A 22,640-nucleotide genomic window follows, 5' to 3' on the forward strand; every position below is an offset into this window, starting at 1 on the left:
CCTTGTGTCCTATCTTACAGAGAACAGACCTTGTATTTGAAGGACTGACTGTATGGTTCATGTCAATAAGAACTATAAGAATGGAGAATCAGGGTGTTGAAGTTGTCCATCAACAGTTACTACCTGGGCAGCGGAATGATCAGTCACACAGTCTTCCCCACTGTGATGGGATATATCGTATTTCTATTTCAATTACAGTCATCTTTTCTAAATCTGCATCAATACTGGTACATTGGTATGTAAATTTTATGCTAATCTGTGTCCTCTTTTTGGTAATACATAAGTTGCTACCCTACTGTGTATGAAGCATTAGCATACCAGCATGCCATATCCTGGGCCATGGTTCTCTGGCATGCTAATGCCGCATGCATAGGCTCCAGTTTCTTGATTTAAATAGATATTGGGCATGTCACAAAAGATAGTTTTTGTTGCGTGTCCAGCATCATATTTAAACCAATTTGGATCTTCTATCACTTCATTCTCTAATTTTCCTCCTTAAACATGTAAGTATAGCATGAAAACATATATCCTAGGTAGGTTTTCCATCATGCAGTTATAGAATTATAGAACTTATATAGCTTCACAATGCATATCATTTTGAAGATCATGAGCAAAGTGAGCAGTACTTTAAAAAAAAAAAAAGCCCAGAAAACTTTGTACTATATATATTGAGATGGCAGTTGCTATTTGAAAATGCTAATTTATTTATTTATATATTATTATTTTTTAGAAGAGCTTTCAAACATGGCAGAACCGCTGCTATTACTTCTCTTTCATGACTATATATATGTCATACCTGACATTTTAAAACACAGCCATTTCTTAATTAGCTGAGCATGCTTAAGGAAGGAAAAAAAGATTATGGAAAACTTAACAGCTGGAAACAATTCCACATAGCTGGATGATTTAAAAACAACTGAATTAATTTTATTGTAAAAGTTTCCCCCAAAATGTCATTTCAGGATTGAAAGAAGACAAAAGAAACTTGTTGGTAGCATAAGGAAACTCTTTTTAAGCAGCTTAAGTCACTGCAATACTTCTGTTTCCAAATTTGTAAAATAGGAAGAATAATGATTCAGTTCAGAAATATTACATCACCACAATAATACCATTACTATGTCCATGCAGACCCACATATTGGTTCTGCATCTATGCAGAGCAGCGTTCAGAAACTTATGGAGTTGTTGGCGATGAAACATAAGCAGCGCTCAAGGGCATGGTGCACACCTTCTAAGTTCTCTTCTGATGGCTGTAGCAGTAGGTTTGTTCAGAATTTTTGCTCTTGTGGTCACAAATCCTCTTTGATTTCTTACCCTGTTGCTTCATTTCTCTATCTGCTAGTATTTCCCTTTTAGTATTGTGTTTTTACTTCTCTCTTCGAAGTCTTCCTCCAACCGCTTGTGTGCCCGTGGCACAGTGTGTGATCTTTAGTCTCTGCTCTGATTTTATAGGTTAACTCTCTCCAAGATCCATGACTGTTGTCTGGTACGCTTGGGTCAAGGGCAATGGTTAGAGATGTGGCAGTGTTAAACTCTTCACATTATAGATGTGAAGGCAGAGAGAATATTTTATGTATTTGTCTGTCTGTCTGTCTTTTTGGCATACATGTATGCTGCCCTTTTCTTTAAAAACTCCCCAGGGCAACTCATATATTAAAACAATAATAAAACAAATAAATCATTATTAAAAACTGTAGAAAGCAATGTAGCATGGCAGAGTGATAAAACCCAGCAGAACAATAAAACAATCAATTAAAACCCAGCTTCAGTGACATTTAGTTGCCTGGGCAACTAAATAGACTCTTCTCATGCAAAAAAAAAAGATAGCAACTCGGTGGGGTGCCAGATAATACTCTATGAGGAGGGCATTCCATAAATAAGATGCCACAACGAAGAAGACCCTATCCCTGGCCATCACCCACCTAACTTCAGAAGGTAGGGAGGCTCAGGTAAGTCTTTCTTATTATGCATATACCTGGCTCCTCAGCCATTTGGTCTGTAAAGATGAATTGGATTGCGTCTGTAAATAGATTAGCAGCCAGTTTAGTTGTTACTGCTGTAACTGGTCCCACTTATTAACCTGCAACGATATTTTGTACTAACAAAAGTTTCCAAACTGACTTTAAAGTCAACCCTATCTACAACATATTGCAATAGTCTAGTCTGGAAGTGACTGAGGTGTGGATACGATCTCTGTGATCTTTGTCCAGGAGGTGTTGTATCTGGTGCACCAGCCTTAGAAGGTGGAAGAGGCTGACTTCTGTGGATGTCATGTGTTCTCAGGTGACTATGTTGTATCTATCAGCATCCACAGACTTCAAAGCTAGGCCTTTTTTCAGGAAGCGCAATATCCTTTCAAGCAGGATTAACACACACACACTCCCAATCAGATGAACCATGTACCAATGAAACCTCTGTCCGGTCTGGATTGATCTTCAGTTTATTATCACTCATTTAGTCCATTACTGACCCCAGACACTGATTAAGCATCTCCACTGCCTCACCTGCATCTAATGAAAAGGAGAAGTAGTTGGGTGTCATCAATGTACTTATGGCACTTCAGTCTCCCAGCAACACCTAGTATTAACCATCAAAGCAGGAGACAAACCACTGAAGTAAATTGCTCCCAATTCTGAAACCGGAAAGCCTGTTCAGAAGAATACCATAGACAATGGCTTATGGGGGGAAAGTTGGGAGAATTAGCAAGTTTGCTCTTCGCCTATCCCTCTCCTGGTATATGTGATCCATTAGAAAGAACAAGCCAATTTCTGTTCCAAAACAGGGCCTGGAGTTAGATTGAAATGGATTCAGATAATACATTTCTTTAAGAATGTGTGGAGTTGCATGGCTACTAACTGAAACCTTCGCTCCAGCATGCCTATCCAGACACATATATTGCAATCCTAACCATGTTCACATTCAGAATTCAATGGCGCTTACTACCAGGTAAGTGGAGTTAGGATTGCAGCCTATGTTTTTAACTTTTTTATTTTACCTGGGTATTTGGATAATTATATTGTTTTATATACCTCTGGGGCGCAAGCCTGGGCAGTGTTTTATATACCCCACTTAGATATTGTTTTATGTGGTTTATAAATTATTCTAAATAAATAAACGGCTTGAGCATGTTGCCCAAGATGAAAGTATCTGTGGTCAGATGCGCAATCTTTGAGTTTCTTTAGGAGTCTCATAGCTGTCCCTTCCAGGGTGGTTGTGGTGACCGACTTCCACAAGGAGGCAGGTACATTCTGGACTTAGATTGCCATTACCTTCCTGCTAAATGCTGGCTACTTTTGTAGCCAGGAAAGGTAGGAATTGAGCAGACAAGTAGTTGGCCACACTGCAAGGATGTGTTGTCCCTGACCACAGAAACTGAAGTTCATCCGTAGCATGTAGTTGAAGGCTGAATCATAGAATCATAGAGTTGGAAGAGACCACAAGGGCCATCGAGTCCAACCCCCTGCCAACCCCCTGGCTGACATGAGTAACTTTATTTTTTAAGTGCTTAGTAAATAACTCAGGGGTTATTTGCCTCACACAGACCACCAAGTTGTAGGAGACTTGCTTAAGGCCACCTCACAGGTAGTAGCTTGTTAAATGGATACATCTAGCCAGTTTTATTTATATACGGTTCTAGGATTGGGGGGGGGGGGGGAATAAACCGGTAACTTCTTGGTTCACAGCTAGGTGTCTTGGCCACTATATTTTATGAGCCTTCAATACATTATATTTGTACAAAATAGTCTGCACACTATAGTATACAGATCTGCTTCCAGTATGTACAGTAAAGCCTGCTTCATTTTTATTTACTAAAATAAGAACTGACTGCAGCTGTTCACACTTGTCAAATCTGTAGAGCCATCAGCTGTATAGGAGGGACTGGGCATTCATTTTGATTTCTGAATGATCAAAAAGGCGTATAATACACTTTCATATTGATGGATGGGTATGCAGTATTACTATTCAGAAGTGAAAAACATATTTGGGGGGGAAATCTATTGACTCAAATGTTATATAAACCAGGAGGCCTATAAAGCTCCATTTTTATCTCATTATCTTATGTATTTGCTTTTTATTCTAGACTCAGACTTCAACATTTAAAGTCTAAATGTGGAAATAGGTCATTGTTGATTGTCAGGTCAGTAATGGTGCTAAGTCATGTCTCAGAAAGTTAGAGATCTTGGAGCATCCTGCACAGTAGCAGAAGAAGTGAGGTGTCTCTATTTTCAGATGTCCATGATGGAGAGGGGAAAGTCTATTGTTTCTTTGCTCAGTATCAGGTATAGGGAACCTGTGGCCCTTCAGATCTTGCTGGACTACAAATGCCAACATCACTGGTCATTGGTCATGCTAGCTGGCTGTGTTGGAAACTGGATGGATCCCAGCATCTGGAGGGCTACATCTTCAGTAGCAGTCAGGTCCAGAGTCATCTGCTCGTGTATGTGTTTGTGTGTGTATAAGGGAAAGTGCATTTATCTGAATCTTTCGTGTATTTGAGAATGTGTTTGCCTGTATGTTTCTCACCAGCTATATGTGTGTTCATCTTGCCTGGTGTGTATACACATGCCTGTTTCTTGTGTCATTCTGTCACTGCAGGTCTCCTGCCCATGACTCTTAGAAGCCTGGCTCTAGCCTTGCATAGCCCCTTTAAGTAACCGGTATAGTTCAGAGGAAGTTTGGAGTGGAGAGTTTTTCCCCAGATCACAACTAGTTAAGGCAGCAGTTGATTTTATTTATGGTGGCACACCTTTGTTACAGGTAGCCTTTGGTTCACTGAGTTTTAACTTTTACCTGCATGTGATTAACACTCTTCCATGACCCTGGACTATTGCTATCTTGACACCATGCCTTTTTGTGATAAGTCTTTTTGTGTTGGCTTTTGTTTCACTGGGACTTAGCTCTTGACTGCCAGTGATTTGTCCCAGTGTGGGATCCCTGGCTACCTTTGAACCTGAATTCTCCTATGGAGGTCAGTCATAGATGGAATAAGACAGATGGTACGGAGGTGGAAACAGCGCTATTAGACCATGTAGCCATCGTGCCTGACAGTGAAGGAAAGTATGCCATTCATTTCAGTGGCAGCTGAGGGGAAAGAAAATAATTAACCTTTAACCAAGCTGCAAGTTCGTTTCCATAATGTACCTGAGTCTTCAGTTGCTGGCTCCCCTACTTACTGCCTCATTTATTTTATCACACAGCACTAAGGCCAAACCCAAAAAAATTAGAATTTTTGCTCCTGCTAAAGCTAAGCATTGGCCCTTGTTTCTGGCAACTTTGTGGCGCTTGATGTTAAAGAAGAAAGACTCCCTATATAGTGGCATTTTGAGATGCACTGAAACAACTATCACTTGAGATTTGGACACATAAACCAGCTTCTGGCAGAATGCCATGAATTTCTCTGATCATAGAATTGTAGATGATAAGGTCCAAAGGATGCTCAAGTAAAATCCAGTATTTTGCGATGGATTGATCTATTTTGCAGGGTGCTCAGCACCTCTTCGAATCCTAGCAGCCTCAGCAGATCAGGCCCAGTTTCAGAACCCAGACTATATAGCTAGGCCATCCATTCTGATCCCTATGTACCACATCTTGCCTCCCAGAAGAAACTGTCCCACGACTTTACCCTAGTCTGCTGCCCGACCTCCTCCTCTTGCCTTACAATTGGTTGCTCTGATTCAGTACTCCCACTATGCTGTGCCATGCAGTGACTTAACTTGCCTCCTCGCCTTGACATTCCTTGTTACTTATAGACATGAGTGTTGCCCTGCAAACTCTCATCCAGACCCGTCTCAAGAGAGCAATTTTTCTTTCCCCCGGCCATTCTCTGGAGGGTAGGACTCGAACCAATGGCTTCAAGTTACAAGAAAGGAGATTCCAACTAAACATCAGGAAAAACTTTCCGACAGCAAGAACTGTTCAACAGTGGAACAGTCTCCCATGTGAGGTTGTGAGCTTGGCTTCCTTGGAGGTTTTTAAGCAGAGGTTGGATGACCATCCATCATGGATGCTTTAGCTGAGATTCCTGCATTGCAGGGGGTTGGACTAGATGACCCTTGGGGTCCCTTCCAACTCCACAATTCTATGATTCTATGTATGAAAACACTTTTCCAAAAATCCCCCATAGGGCTGTGTTTCTTTTGTTGCTCTTTACAGCTAAAAGATACAAATGAAAGGCTTGTAATATTCCAAGATGAGAATTCACCAATTTCTGTCCTTCAGTCAGTGGGTAATAATTGTAACTATTATTTGGTTCCCTTTTCACACTTTTTTATGCAAGGAACGTAAACTTTACAAATGTGAATCAATTAAGCATGAAAGTTAACCGCATGAAATATGCAACACTTAATCTTTTTTTCTTTCTTTTTCTTTTTTGAGTTGCTGCAGTTGATACACACTGTGGTTAAATGACCTGCAAGTCTGATCCTAAAATTAGCTGCACCAACTTGTGAAAAGTGAGAAGTGTCTACATTAGTTCAACAATACGAAACAGTGCAGTGCAGGAACTTGCTTACTTTTTTATTTAATATTCCACCCTTCATCCAAGGATCACAGGACAGTTTACAATATAAAACCCAAAAATGCATAATAATGAACAAAAATAATAACCCTCTATAGATGGGTGAAAGTAGCGTAATTTTTCCTCATGGTCTCGAAACAAGGAAAGTCTGTTCTTGCTGCTCCTTTCTAAAGCAGAAAGGAACGTGACATTGTGGAAGAAAAGTAATATTGGGTTGAAATGCACCTCAGGGTGAATAATAAACAAACAAACAAAAATCTACAGTGTTTTTTTTAGTATGTCCCACATGCAGTTGGAGAAGGCACAAACCTGTCTGTAGATCTGCCACAAAACCATTAAAAAGAATTAACACAAACACAACTTCCCTTTCTGTTTAGTGACTATTAGTGTGGACAAGACAAAAAGAGAGTTCTGTACAAGCTATGTACGTACATCTTTATCTCCAACAGCAGTGCTTCTCTGGGAGAAATTCAGTGTCACACTCTTCTGATCATTACATCCATGCAACCATTTCTGCCTTCCAGACAGAATCACACACACCTTACTGCTGTTCTGGGGGTTCTTCTGACCCCACCGAGCCAATTTGGGGGATGTATAGGAGGAGGAGAGAGGAGAAGAGTGTTGTATTAGTGGGGGCCATTGTGCTGTCTTCTACAAGTGTGCCAGATTAGCTAGATCTGTCCCTCTGTGTTTAGGTGCTGAATTAAGGCATAATGTTAGGGCAATTTAAACACCAAATATCAAATGTGAAACTAGCCAGTTCCTGCCTTCAGTGGAGATCATGGTAGTGTTAACTCTCCGCTGTAATATGTGCTATAGAAGAATTTTGGGAAGGGCCATAGCTCAATGGTAGAACATCTTTTTTTGCATGCAGATAGTCCCAAATTCAGACCCTGCAATTTCCAGGTAAGGCTGGGAAAGACTCCCTCTCTTTAGATGTGATGTGATATTCAATAAATAATTTTCTATAAGAGTAGGTATAGAGACTGCTACTCCATTTATTACCTAATGCCTCCCACAGCACCCAGTTTCCAAACTTAGGCAGTCTTCCTGTTGAGATTTAAGCAACCGAAATTAAAGAAAGAGCTGAAGCTGTCAGAAAAGCAACATATTATTCCACTTTAGCATCCTGCACTCTGACTCACAGCCATAGGGCCCACTATTTATGAGACACATGGAGCCAAACTAAAATGTTGTTAAGAAGCCCATCAGCTTTCTTTAATTTATAACAGGTTCAAGGAACCAATTTTTATTGTGATTGCAGCATATAGGAGGAGGAGATTTAACTCTTTCACCCCAACCAAAATCGGATTCAAAATGACCCCAGACTGCTATTAGCCCCAAAGGCAGCCCCCATCCGTGTTAATAGTAGTGTGGGGTTGATTCTTGTAAGGGTCATAGTAGAGGAGGAAAATTCCCAAGTTTCCCTCCCCATACCCTGCTTTCCTGATGAAAACTGTTTCTGCTGTTAATGTGGTTTTTTGTTTTGTTTTTGGGTGTGGGGAGGAGATTTCTAATGATGCATGTAGTTTGGTCTACATAGACATAAACTTCAAATGGTACAGATAAACTTGGTTTGTTTGTTCAGAGTGCTTCATATCAGAGAAGTTAAAGTGAGAGCAAATATTAGCCTTTTCTTGCAGATTTGTACCCCACGATATCACAAAATAACACGTCAGCTTTCAGGTTATATATTAAAACAACACATATGTACTTGCCAGAAACAAATGATTTAGTAAAATATACAGCATGTGTACCTTTAACCTAACATTCTTTACAGGGGCAACTTCCAGAGGAATTGCTGTGTTGGTCTGTTGCAACAAATGAGAGAGGGAAAGAGAGTTTAGCATTTTAAAGACTTATGTCACAATATATTGATTGGCCTGGTCTTTAGGATGCCACAATACTCTCTCTTGCAGAGTTCATGAAAGCACTGTTAAGAAATACAAACTGTAATCTTGAATAAAAGTCAGGAGAATACTTTCTTTGCAGCAGTTTCTTTACATATTCACTGAAAGAAGGAGTGGAAATGTCTTAAACTCTTTATGTAGCTAGCTGAAATATTAGTTTTATTTTGAGGGAAATAAACCTGTTTCATTCGTCTTTCCCAAATATATACAGTCATGACCTAAGGATGGTGTTGTGGATACAGATTAGATATAGATAGTGTGTGTGTGTGTGTGTGTGTGTGTGTGTGTGTGTGTTTGTATCAGTAGCTTCTACAAGAATAGCTAAAATAACCTTTCTTTAGCAGACAATATTCCCAGCTAAAGTAAACTTTGATTACACAGACAATAGGATCTTTTGTGCTGATGGAAACTCCAGCTTCAGTAGCCAGTAGGTCTTATTGGACTGGCTTGTATTGGCCTTTTAGGTCAAAGTCAGGGCATCCAAGTCAAGAGATCACAAATCTTTAATATCAAATAGAATATGAATAAATGGCAAAAGTATATAAAGCCAGTTCCAACTTCACAGAAGCCTTTGGCACCAGGGAAAATGACTGAAATAGCTTGCAAGGTGAATTATTTCTCCTGTCAAATCATTTGACTCTTCGAAATTCAGATCAGAAAGTGAAGATCTTTAGCTCTTTGCTATGTTTTAAGTAAAACTGTGATATGGTAGTTAAAGCTCTAGGGGCCTGGAGAAAGTGTTAAATGCAGCCCAAATGCTCCTGAAAATGAGTTGTATAGTAGCCTATGAGTTGGTCTGCAATGGCCTCAGGAAATCCCCCTGGCTATGTTGGTCTTTTTTTATTAGCTACATGGCTCAGGCCCAAAGGGGAACCTTGTATCACCTTCCTGACCAGAACTGATCATACATTATGTCTGAGATATGATATTTTATCATCTCCTTATTTTCAAGCAATTATATCTCTGCTCTTCCTCCTGTAGGAAACATGGCATCATTCTTGCTTGAAAAATACATTGCAGAGATTTTGTCTCATTGTCTGTTTGCCTGTTCTTGTCAAGAGGCTGTTTTCATGCTTCACACAAACAAGAATAAAAAGTGCCCTCATTTACATGTAATACTAACCCATGGTTTAGCATTATGAGGACAAACGTGCAGTTGTCGGCTTTGCGTGGCACTTCTTATCTTCCTCCAGAATGGCTGTGAGTTTGAAAGTTTTCACTGCTGTTTTTCCCCCTAACCTCAGCTTGTTGGAACATGCAAACCAGGATAAACTGATGAAGTCTTATCCATGGTTTGTAAAAAATGGATTCTAGTAAACCAAAATTCATCCCAGTTCAGGTATTGGATGAAACTACAAGCTGTGGTTAAATTATAGTTTGTTTGCTCCTGGCAGGGAAATTGCGCAAATCCAAGGCTCACACAAACTCATCATCATACCACTAAACTATGGTTTAGCATTATGTGCAAATGCACCCATTGTCTCACTGAAGAAAAGATAAGTTGGAAGGTTAGAAAAGGAAAAGGAATAATGGATGATTAATGTTTTCTTTCTCCTACATAATGTCTGAAGCAGAATTTCTGTGCAAACCTTTCTGTCGTATGCTGAGGTGACCCTGATGCAAGGACAGCTTGCATGTCCTACTATTTGAAGAGACATACAAATTCTGCTTTAGGAATTACAAAGAAGCAGAAAACAGTAAGCAAATGTTACTACACTTTCTTTCAGCCCTGCGTTCTGTATGCGTCTGAAACAGTTCTGAGGCTTTTATTAGTCTTCTATGACTAAAGTGCCCAGTGTATTTGACAGACAGGGTAGTCTTAGTGGGAGAAGACCATTATCAGCCTTCTTATGAGGTCAGACTTCTCCCCCCGCAACACTCATATCATAAGGCCCCTCCATCCCCACTGCTGCTCAGTTTGACACAGAACAGGAATGTAGAAAAAGGAGGGTCAATGGGATGAAAGAAAAATGTGAGCAAGTGAGAGTATGTCCCATAGGACTTGGAGACATGCTTCAACATTTGCGGGGTGAAGGGGCCATCACATTGAAACCAATGTATTGTTGCCCACCACCCGAATCTCTGAGTGGTACGAGATTCCAGAGGTTCTACTGTTTGTGTTTCCATTGGAAATGAGGCACAGCAGAGTCTGCGGTGTCTTTATGATATATGGTTTATTTACACACACATATATATAACATGAACCTATGATGGAGGGGTATACAGCATTAGCACCCCAAAAGTGGCCTGTTTCTCCCATAGCTGTAGCCTTGGATTCAATCAGGAATCAAACATTGCTCTCAAACATTGCTCTGACTTTCTCTCCAGCTTGCTTCTGAAGGGAGAGCCCCCATTCATTTGCCATCTCACACAGAGCCCCTTTCCTTTCCTTTAATGGCCCATCATGCAGGCTATCACCTCAACACAGGAAGCTAGCCTATCTTATATTTTAACACTTGCTGGATCCAGGGGTTAGAAGACTCTTGCGTACAGCCTTCTTCCCCGCCCACAAACTCATAACACATACCCATTGCTTTTTACCTCAGTAGTGCCACTTTTCCAAATGAATTCATTGAGAAAGCAGAGGTGGTTCAGAGAAAGGCAGCATGTGAGAGATTCACACACTGTTTCCTATTTGACTGTATGTCTTCCCAACCAGAATGCTGGAGAGGAGAAGGTGAACAACTTTCTCCACTGTGGCCTGGCTTGACAAGACTTCATATCCCATCATTCTGAAGTGAATGAAAGAAAACATTGCCAAGTCAGAGCCCTATGGAGGAAGCCAGCAGCTGGTCTCTTCTGCATATCTGCTTCTGGTTACCATTGTGACCAACTGATGCAAGGCAGCAACTGACATGAAATGGCACTGCTGAATGCTTTGCATGCATCTTCATCTGGAATTAAGTTGATAGTCACATGGTAATGTACCCCTAATTCCCAATATTTACAGGGAAGCCGTTAGGCTGGATTCTCTCTCTCTCTCACACACACACACACACACACCCTCCCAAATCTCCCAAATCAGCAGAAGGAGTAGAAGGGAGATCATTCCATCTGGGAAGCAGAAATTATTGCACTGACAGAACGATCATAATAGCATAGCATTCCACCCACTGCATTTATTATTTAGCATTCCATTAAGATAGTAGTCCCAAGCTTGCACAGCCTCTCCCGATTCAGATGTTATGGAGAAGTAGAGCTCCATGTCCTCAGCATACTATGTGATTCCTGCATTGCAGAGGGTTGGACTGGATGACCCTTGGGAAACCTTCCAGCTCTCCAGTTATTTGGTGCTAGGTGCATTAATACTCAAAAGACTTGTTTCATATATTCCCAGGAAAACAGTTCTCTGGCTACTCTACCTTGAATTTTTGGGGGGTTCACAAAAGTTTTCAGAAGATTTACACAGATAAGAGAAGCACCTCGAAAGAAGAACTAAATGAAAAACCATAGTAACATCTCTTAGTGCTTGTATTTACATAAGATTGTGCTTCAGCAACTGTGATTTAATCTTTTTTGACATACATAAAGATTCCTCGAATTACCACCCTCTATTATAACATCCTGTTTTCAGTGGCTTATAACATTGTCAAATTTTAACTATTCATTGAATTTCTGCCTTAGGCTGATTTCTTTTTATTTGGAAAGTTTCAGCAAACATGGTTCAGAATTTTCAGAGTACAGGGAGATGGAAGATTTTGTTTGTAATTTTTTTTTTTGCCAGTGAAATAAAAACCTTGCACCTGTTCCCATGTTATGCTCGGGAGCAGGAGTGTCAAGCTCATTCTTTGGGGAGGGTTAAATAATTCATTCACTAAGGGGCTGTTGATAAGGCGTATTAAACATTGTTTCTGAGCTGGTGATTTCATAACTAACAGCATGAATTAGCATTCGGCTGCTGGAAGGGCAGGAGATGGCTCCAGTATGCCTGTAATGTTACACTTTCTCACTAGCTGTTTTTGCCATTCTTACTCTTTCGGCACAAGAGAGGATGGTATGTGAAGGGCACAGAGCTTGTGTGTTTGACAATGTCACTGGTGGCTGGTGCCCCTCAGGGTATGGTGTATATATCGTTTGATCCCAATATTTAGATCAGGGCCAGGGAGGGGATAAGTCTTTTTTGCTACATGTTCCAATACTAATGTTGCCTCCCTCCATTCCTGATACACTGGCATAATATACTCATTTATAAAAATGAAGTAGTTTTGTGTTCTTCCTCATTGATGCTATTGATTTCACCTTGGAGTCTCAGGTTTTTGAATACATAACACATACATATACATATGTTATTATGTATACATACATAATATGTATGTATGTATGTATACATACATATAATATTTATGTATACATACATATATTATTATATTGCAAGAAGGAAGAAATCCAGAATTTGTAGGCAATTGTAGATTTCTTGGGCCAACTGATAGGAAAAATGTGCTTCCCATATACATTTAAAAATCCAATATATTTGCATTTATTGGTTGGGGGAGGGGGAATTGCAATTGTTAACTGATACTCCCCCAGAGGGCATGTAATCACAAATTTTGCAAACTAGATGAAGCAACAAAAGGTGACAGGCGATATCAAACAAAATATGTTGACTCTGATCCAGACAGTGGCTTTAGGTCCATATTCAGCTGAATTTTGGACCTTCCCCCCTCCACACACGCTTTTTTGAATAGCAGAACTTTGTGCTGTATCAAAAACTGCTTTTGAAATTCCACTCAGTTTTAGAAGAGGTTTGCCAGGAGACGCTGGGAGCTGCTGACTTGGGAACTAGACTTGTCCTTTGGATTTCTTTTGGAAATTAAAAAGACATAATTAGGAACAGAGTCCAAAATGATATGGACACCCACCCCTGCAGCAGTGAAAGCGGAGGGGACTCTGCTTCATGTTCTGTCATATTTGGAAGCCAGACTGGTCTATATAAGAAACATGATATTCTTGGCTGTAGCTCTGGAGATATAGAACGCCTTTCCATGGACTCTGTACTGTATCTCATTCTACCCCTTCTAACATTCTGGGAGCAGGGTATTTCTGTTTCATTGTGCTTCTAGTTGCTGTTTCTTACATTTTCGGTTTTCAGTTGCTATTCTCTGTTGCCTGTTGGTTTGTCATCTTATTAGGAATGTTTTTAGTTGTATTTTACTGTTGTTTTATTTCATTTCATCGCAAACTACTTGGAAATAATTTGATTTTAAAAATGGCTGGGGCTGATGGGAGTTGGAGTCCAAAATCATCTGAAGGTATAACACATTTCAGACTCTCTGTATTCACTTCATTTGGTAATGCAATATGTATCTGTCAGTAAGAAATTCTGTAGAAGCTAATGCTATAAAAATGAATATTAAATAGTTTTATTTGTATTTACCTTTCTACATTTTTTGTTCTTTTTTAAAGCGTAATATGTGTACTGGGGGGGGAGAGGTAATTGACTTGGGATTTTTAAAATCATAACTCTAGCTCATGCTCTGATTTGATTTGTCACTTTATGCCCTCTGATTTGCTGTTGCCATATCAATAGTTACTTAGTTCAGTTTATAGATCTGTAAAACAAGGTTACATGCCTACTTAATAACAATCGGGTATCATTTGTATTATTTGCATTAGGACTGTATACACAAATCGATTAATTGGTGTAATTAACCCATTCATTAATCAGTTAATGAATGTGCTGGCTGCTGATCGAAAGCCCAGTGCAGATTAAGCATGCTACAAGGAAAGGGAGTCTGAACCCTCTCACTATCCTATAAGAAAATGCTTTGTTCTGCCAGCATTGTTCCTAATAAGCTCTGTACATCACTTGATTGCTCCAGAGGTAAAAACATGGTGTGCTTTCAATCTTGGCTGAAGAACACAAGGAGTGAAGGAAGTACGGCTGCCATACATCCAGAATTTCCTGACATAGCCTAGATTTGGTAGTTGAAAACAGAATCTTGGCGGAAATCTCTGGAATGTCCAGGAAAATCCAGACATAAGGCAACCCATGTCTTTCTTTCTTTCTTTCTTTCTTTCTTTCTTTCTTTCTTTCTTTCTTTCGGTTTTGCAAATCTAAAGAAAGCTCAACAATTTTGGCAAAAGGCATGTTCTTAATAGGCAGAGTCTAGTTTAATTGTTTTGTAATTTTAGGTGAGTTAATTAGTAAACAAATTACATTTATATCCTGTACATCTTAGATGGCCTCATATTTTTACGAGAGACAGTAAGTTGCTGAAAACAATCCCATAAGTTTCATCAAAGTACAGGGCTTTGAGGTTTCCCACATCCAAACCCAGAACAGCCAATGAAGCTCTTTTGAGCACTATTATATGAAATGGTATCTCTGCTTAACAGTAGATCAAATATATGGTTACTAACCTCAATAAACAACAAAGTTTATTCTATTAATTTAAATAATCTTGTGTTAAAAGCTTGGATATTGGACCTGTCATGTAGACAAGTATTTTCATGTTCTTAATTAGATTTTTTTTTTAAGTACTCATGTTTATCAGAAGTACTTTAGTTAAGTTGCTGGAAAGGGATTTCTGATTTCACTCCTACTTCTCCAATTCTTATTTTTATTATTGCAATTTTTATCAGCTGCTTAATTAATGAAATCCATTTTCAACTCAATAATCAGTTGAAGCTTAATATAAGTTGGTTGGAATCCAAGTACTATGTTTAAATGTGCTGTAGAATGGGCTCTGTACACTAATTGTATAACAACCATAATACAGTGGATGCTCGGGTTGCGAACATGATCTGTGCAGGAGGCACGTTCGCAACCTACAGCGTTCGCAACCCGCAGCGCCACATCTGCGCACGCGCAGGGTCACGATTCGGTGCTTCTGCGCAGGGGCAAAGCATGATTTGGTGTTTCTGCGTGAGCGCCGAAACCCAGAAGTAACCTGTTCTGGTACTTCCGGGTTCGGCGCAGTGTGCAACCCAAAAATGCGCAACCTGAACCCAAGGTATGACTCTATATCTAAAATCGGGCCTATAATCCTACTAGGTATTGAGTAAGCCTTGCTGAATCCATTGGTACATCTTTCTGCAAAGCTTCCATCTAGATCAGTCTAGAAGTAATATGGGTTCACTTGACTCTCTAAAAGGCTGTCCTGTAGTCATCTACGGTGTAGGAAAATAATTACATTTGACCATCAAATCATTATCTATATTGAAGCACAAATAGGATAACAAAAAAAGTGCTGATAGGCTTGTAATAATTGATTTATTCTATACAAAAATTAAAGAAACATGGAGAATTCTTCTCTAATGAAATTATCTTGTCAAAAGTTTAAGTTATCCCTTCAGAAATTAAACAATGGAGCAGTAATGCGATATAATTTTAGCAGACCCATTTCAGTCAGAGTTCATGCTTCAAATGGCGTTAGTTGTCCTGGTCGATGATCTGCATCTAGAGTTAGACAGGGGAATATGACCTTGCTCATTCTCCTAGACCTCTCAGTGGCATTTGATATTATTGATCATCAACTACTTGTGAGCTGTTTGAGACTAGTGGGAATTGGGGACATCTCGTTGCCAAAGATTCTTCTATCTTCAGGGGCAGTGCTAAAGGGTAGTAGCATTGAGCGACTGCTGCTCTACCACATGGGATTTGACCTGTGGGGTTCCTTGAAATTCTGTCTTGTCACCAGTCCTTTTAAACATATAATGACAGTGCCCAGTTTTATTTTTATTTTTCATCAAATCAGGGAACAGTGGTAGATTCCCTGAACACATTCATGAAAATACATTTGTGGGGTGACTGGCATACATTTCCATTTCAGCCAGACAGAAGTGATTATGTTGGGCCAACTCTAAACCAGTGGGAAATGTGCTTTTGCCAGCACACTCCCCTTGAAGAAAAAGTTTTGCACCCTGGCAGTGTCCCTGGACCTTGCACTCATTTTGGACTCTTGCATGGCAGTAGCAGGAGTATGTTTTACCATTTCAGGCTGCTGAGCTGGCTGTGGTCAAATACGGTTTTGTCCTAAGTAATCCATGCTTTAGTAATCTCCTGTTTGGATTACTCATATCCACTCTGTGTGGAACTGCTTTTACAAATGGTTTTGAAGCTGCCACTAGGGCGGAATGCTGTGCCTCCTCTCCTCATAGGGATGAATCTCAGTGTGTATATTGCCCTGCTTCTAGCTCTGTGGTACTAACTGCCTGGTTCAAAATGTCTATGTTGACCATTTAAGCATTTCAACACTTTTTTCTTATTTACCATATAGAGCAGCAGCTCTTCCCATATGTGCCTCCCAATTATTTCAGATATCTGGGAGAAGCCCTGCTTTAAACTGAGAAGCTCAATCTAAAATACCCATAAACCTAAATTCCATTTCAGAACTGACAGACATGGAAGGCTTGGAATTGTACTGTCAACCTGATCAGACAGGTTTTTATGCTGTCAAAAGCACAACAGTATAGGCCTTGGGCAGGGTATTGCATAGTGTGTTTGCCAATACAATCCCATTTTGTGGATTTTTATTATTAATTGGGGTGTGTGTGTTAAAATATGGTTTCGTTGTTGGTGGTTTTTAATTATTGGTTTGTTGCTTTGACAGTGGTTGTTGTCACAAATAAATAAATATTGTTCAGCTGACGTTGACACACTAGACCAGAATTTCATACTGTTAGTGCGGCTCTCCTTACCCTGTTTGGAATATAGAGAACATGTTATGCAACTTCAGAGCAGTGCTATTTTTCTAGAAAAAGAGGTGCCAGAGCTCACCGTGTCCTCTTCCTTGTTCTCTTATACTGGCAATGGCACCCACCTGAGAGGTGTCAGCAAGTTCCAGCTGAAAAAAAGCCCTGCTTCAGGGTAATCTGCTTTCCCAGCCTTTCTGCTGGAACTCAGAGATATAATAATAATAATGGCATGTATAGTAAACTGATTTTTTATACAACCTTTATGCCACCATTCTACCATCACCCGCATGCTAAATGGACATCTTGCCAATTCAATATTGGGTTGTCAAATGTGGTACACTTAGTAACAGCAACAGCAATGTTACATGTTTCCCTATTTGAGGTACCAATTATGTCAGGTTTTCGGAAGTGTCATAAATATCTCACCTGCTTTGCTATACAGCACTTCAGTGTGATGTCTATCACTAGGATTAATCCATTTGTACCTCAGATTGCATCCAAGGTCTGAATGAATAAATTACTCTGCACCTGCTTTTTTAAGTGAGAATTTCCTCCTTTTCTTAAAGACTTTCTATAGTGGAATGAATTGCTTATTCATAATACCTAGCATTGCCTTTCTGTCTACAGAACTCATGATCCTCTATCAATCATTGATACCTGCCTTGATTGGTACTGCTCTGCTTGTTGTTGTCTTGTCTTGTTTTGCTTTGCTTAAGCTCAGGGATAGTCAACAACCAGGTTAATATACCGTCAACTTCAACGAACTAAATGAGTAATAGTCTCACTGTTGTTTACCATTACTTAAAATGTATGAAAGGCCAGCGGTTTGCAAAGCTCAATGCAGAATTTTTCTGGTCCTGTCCAGAAAACTTAAAATGTAGAAGTTTATCCAGAAGTCTACTTCTAACATTGCACAGAAGTGTCCTGGTGTAAAACAGATCCTGGATTCTTTGGAAATCCATTTCACTCACCGTCAAGCTAGATAGAATGTTAATTGCATAAAAGGAACTAATGTGCACTTTAACACTGCAAAGAGCTGCCCTGGGGAGGGGACAATTGTAGTCCCTTCCAATGCTAAAATTCTATGATTTTAAGATTGGGACTGTAGAAAGGGAAGTTTAGCTTTTTCCTCCATGCTGCAGAGCTGCTGCAAAATCACACACAAACCAACTTAAATATATTTGCATTAGGAGGGATTATCCCAATGGCACCAACAGAGGGAGCTTGCTGCACTTGCGAGAGTCTTGCACCAGTGCCTGGCACCCAGGTGGACTGGCAGTATCCCCCAGAAGTACCTTGCCCTTCTGGACTGTAGGAATGGGAATTCTGTTTGGCCATTGTGGTCAGCAAGTTGCAGGACTAGAGGGATCTTTGGTTTGACCCAGCAGGGTTTTTCTTATGAAGAGCTGAAGTAAGCATTGCTTTCAGTCCCCCGAGTTTCAGTCCTATAATAAGGTATCCTTGGTAATGACAATTTGCTTCCTTGTGAAAGTAAAAATGGTGGTCCTATTATCTATCACCCCACACATACATAGGTCTGTCAGTATTAAACTCCATCTGTTCTGTAAGGCAAATTTCAGGAAAGTTCTTGTAGAGTTAAAAAAAAAAAACGTACTTGCCAGATAGCCACTCTCTCCTACCAGACTTAAAAGATTTGTGTTGTTCTGGAGTTTATATATGTATTTGTCAAGTCTAAACCTAGCACTGGTAAAAGGAAAGGAAAAAAGGAGATGGGCATCTAGATCTACAGCTGTTTTAAGAAACAGCTTATTGTATAATGCCATTTGTATTTGTACTTTTTGTTTTGTGGCAAGTTTTAATAGTTACCCTTTGAGGATTTCCAGTCTAGCTTATCAGAATCCACCAACAGTCTTTTCTGTAATATTCGCGTTTCCCTTTTGGTTCAGCCGAGCCCACTGACAGATCATTCAAATTCAATTGTTTTATGTCTAAGCCGAACAGCTAATTAAAGTAGGGATGATTAACCTGACTGGCAGTGTCGCTCTCTCACTCTCTCCCTTGCTTTCTCTCTCACTCCCTCCTGTTCCAATCAGTCTTTTTCTCACTCTCTCTCTCTCTCTGTCTTTTGCTCCACTGTTGTGTTTTTTTTTTCCTCCTCTCTCCTAAACGTGGTCTGCTTGCTGATGGCAGAATGGCACTCGGAGATTTGTGCATTGTGTCTGGTTTCCTACGGGCAAGCTGACCCAGTGCCTCTAGGGACTTATCAATAGACCACTCAGAAGAGACAGAGACAGGAGAAAGGAGGAGGGGTGGGGGGAGACAGAGAGAGAGAGAGGGAGAGGGAGAGAGAGAGAGAGAGAATCAATATCAAGAATAGAAGGAGCTCCGAAGCCATTTTTTTATTTTTTTATTTTTTTTATTTAAAAAAAAGTGTACCAGGACTTGGGAAGAGGGTGACAAAGAAGGTTTTTCAAAGAGCAAGTGGAGGAGGTTCTAATAAATTTGGAAGGATACAGTTCCCTGTCTTGGGGAAAAGGAGAACTCCTGGCTGATTAACATTCACACCAGGTATGAGATGTTCGCTACCCCTTATCACTGTGCCGCAACCGTGAGGGAAAGGCGCCTCTCTCTTTTTTTGTCTATTTTTTTTTCTTCTTCTTCTTTCCGTTTCTTTCCTTCCTTTTTTTTTTTTTTTTTTATTTGAGAGGGAGGAAAAAAAGAGGGAGATGGAGCGAGCGTGTGTTTTGGTGTGTTGTTGCTTTGAAGCGGGGCGGGCGGGGAGAGAGAGGCGAGCCGTGGGCACTGGTGTGACGGGAGCAGGAAGAATGGAAGCAGGGCAGCAGCAGCAGCAGCATTCAGGGAGCGGGAGAAGTGTCTGGAGTAGGTGGTTCTCCTCAGGCACCCCGAGGGGGGTTACCCAAGTTCATTCCGAGCAGGTGGATTTAGGCTGGGAGTTACTTAACGCTTGACCGCCAGTTTTGAAAAAAAGGAAGGAAAAAAAAAATCCCGCTTCCTATGTCTATTAAAGGAAGTGCCAATGTCTCCCCCCCCCCTCGCGCTGCCTCTCTCTCTCTCTCTCTCCCTCTCTCCCGCCCCCCCCCCTTTCCTAACCAGACAGCGGGAGGGTTTCTGGCTCCCAGCCAGCCCAAAAGCCTCTAAGTGTTTTGCACTTGTTTCAGGGAGTCGCTGCCCGGGGATTTCCCCCCCACCCTCCTCTTCTTCTTCTTCTTTCCTCCAGCATTTTCACTAGAGAACAAAGAGTTCTTTACAAAGGAAAGGGGGGGGGGAGTGCAAGCTTAACGCCTCAGATATGTTTCCCCCCCTCTGTTTTTTAGGGTCCCCCCCCTTTCTTTCGAAAAGAAAAAGAAACAGTGGCAGCCGCACGCACACAAAAGCCCCAAATTGAAAAGGGATGTGATTTCTCTTTCCCTCCTAAAATACATTTTTGAACTAAGAAAAGGGAGGGGGGGTTAAGAAAATAGTTTGAATCCCCCCCCCGTTGTCCTTTTAAAAATTCAATGTAGCTGTTGCTTTGCTAACTTTTTCTTGATGGGGTTCTCTGGCATAAACTTAGGCTCTTCTCTCTCCCCCCCCTTTCCCCCCTTCTTTCTTTGCCTTTCAAGACATTTCACCTGAGCAATAGAAGAGGCAATGAGAATGGGTAAGATGTTCTGCACAAGAAATGTTGGAATGGGGGATGGGTTCATTTTCTTTTTGTCACCAGTCCCCCCAAAGTTTGTAAGGGCTTGTGGAAGGAAAGTGTGTTTGCCTCTGAAAGGATGCAGCAGTTATACACACATCTGGGGGCAGTTTTCTTTGGCCTTATGTTAATCATAGCACACTTGGTTATCCAAGAGGTTAGGAGGGCTTTACAGTTTGTGTTTGTTTATCTTTCCTGTAGATGGAACTATACCTATAGTATAGTACGTACCTGGTTTTCATGTTTGTTTGTTTTTATTCTGTGGATTTGAACCCCTCTCTCTCCATATAGATGTACACACACACACACACACAAACAAACACACACACAGAGAGCACAATATATTTTGGCTAGTATCATAAGATTGCAAAGTTGAGTAGCAATTCATTAACATGTTACATGGAATTATAGTAGCAAATGTCTACAGTTCTTCATGTTTTAAAACGTATCCAAGTATGTTCAATATATCTTGAACATTTACACACTCAAGAAAGGTTTCTTTTAATCAAAGTCACCCCCAATAATTAATTACTACTTTCGTTAAATCATTACTTTTAGTAGTTCACCAGAGCAAGTGGAAGCATGTATGTGGTCATCATTACTATCATAGTATATGTAATTTTACATGTATGCAAAATGTGTGGGACTAGATTGGAAGTAATTACAGCAATTGTTTTGGGACACAAAGGATGATTATCATTATCAGTGCTATTTTTCTTTTTCATTCAATCCTCTGCTTAAAGAGGTGGTCTGTTACAGTCACATATGTGCTGTATGTGTTTATGTAATACAGATTTTGGCAGTCCCACATACTTAGTAGATGTTATTTCAGAAGGAATGTGTTATGTTTACAGAGGAGGTACAAAGGCAAGTTTGTCCTACAGTTACTGCTATAATTTTGGAGTAACTTAATTGCAGCAATTGGAGTGAAACCAGATTCACGATGCAAACATAAAAGTGTTTTCTGATCTAGTCTTACCGTAGAGGACTCCATAGCTGAGCATGAAATATCTCAATAGAAAAAAAGAGAGTGTAGAAATCTTGGGCACATCCAGTATTTCCTGAAACACAGTAGAAATTGTCCAACTTTTGGCAAATTATATCCTCTTTTAAAAAGTTAGCGTTTTCTTCCTTTATCTCCCCAAACAATTTTTTTCCTGCATTTTTCCTTATTTTATTTGTTTACTGTGCATTCTTCTTTCTGTAAAGATTAAAATATAATTAAGCAAGTAATGAACACCTCTAATCTTTGTCATTTTCATAGAAGAAACCAACATGTCTGTACCTCCTGCATATCTTTTCTTAAGATATCCTTTTTGTTTTTGTTCTATAACGTGGTATGTGTCCATTTTGTGTCTGTATTCCCAGAGGTGGCAACAGGAGGGAGGGGTAGTTCATGCCAAAATCTACATAAGTCCCTTCAGTCTCTGCTAAGAGGCATCTTCTTCCAGAGCTATCTTTGCATCCAGAAGTACAGTGAAAGATGATAGTTCTTTTTTCTGAGATTCTTCATGGACCTGACCTAAGATACTAAGGCATTCACAGTACAGGAGAAAAGAGAAAGAGACGAGGGGGGAGGAAAGAAAATTAGGAAAGAAAAGCTCTTTGAGCAGAAACACACTGGCTCTTTCTTCCTGCAGGCAATCCGCTCCAGCTCCTGGCGACGTGTCCTGCACTATCAGATATCATATGACTCTTTAGTTGGACTCCCTTTAGCAGAATGGGCCTGTTAGAACTCTGTTTGTTTTCTTTCCTTTTCATTTCCTTTTCTCCTGTTCCCCTCCTGTTTTTATGTCTCTGTGTGCATTCTTTTTTCTCTCTGCTTTTTGTTCATATGCTTTACATAAAGACAGAGCATTAATTAATTCCATAGTCTGTTTTAAGTTAGCTGCCCAAATTTCATTTAACGTAGAGTG

The 22,640-nt window shown here is 40.1% G+C and overlaps 1 protein-coding gene across 47 annotated transcripts in view; it reads left to right on the forward strand.

The window, feature by feature from the left end:
• The window catches only part of ZBTB20 (zinc finger and BTB domain containing 20), a 500,505-nt gene that overhangs the window by 364,763 nt on the left and 113,102 nt on the right, over positions 1-22,640 (forward strand). For 9 of the 47 annotated variants that reach the window (XM_083437081.1, XM_083437101.1, XM_083437087.1 and 6 more), the window contains one exon: positions 4,596-4,715. The exons of 36 other annotated variants lie outside the window; for them this stretch is intronic. The gene's annotated coding sequence lies outside the window, so the exon portion shown is untranslated. Of the gene's footprint in view, positions 1-4,595; positions 4,716-19,184; positions 19,593-20,181; positions 20,686-22,640 lie in introns of those variants that run through there. 2 more of the 47 variants (XM_083437100.1, XM_083437099.1) reach the window with 2 other exon arrangements.

Source organism: Podarcis tiliguerta, assembly GCF_965153285.1.
Source record: "Podarcis tiliguerta genome assembly, chromosome: 4".
NCBI lineage: Eukaryota > Metazoa > Chordata > Lepidosauria > Squamata > Lacertidae > Podarcis > Podarcis tiliguerta.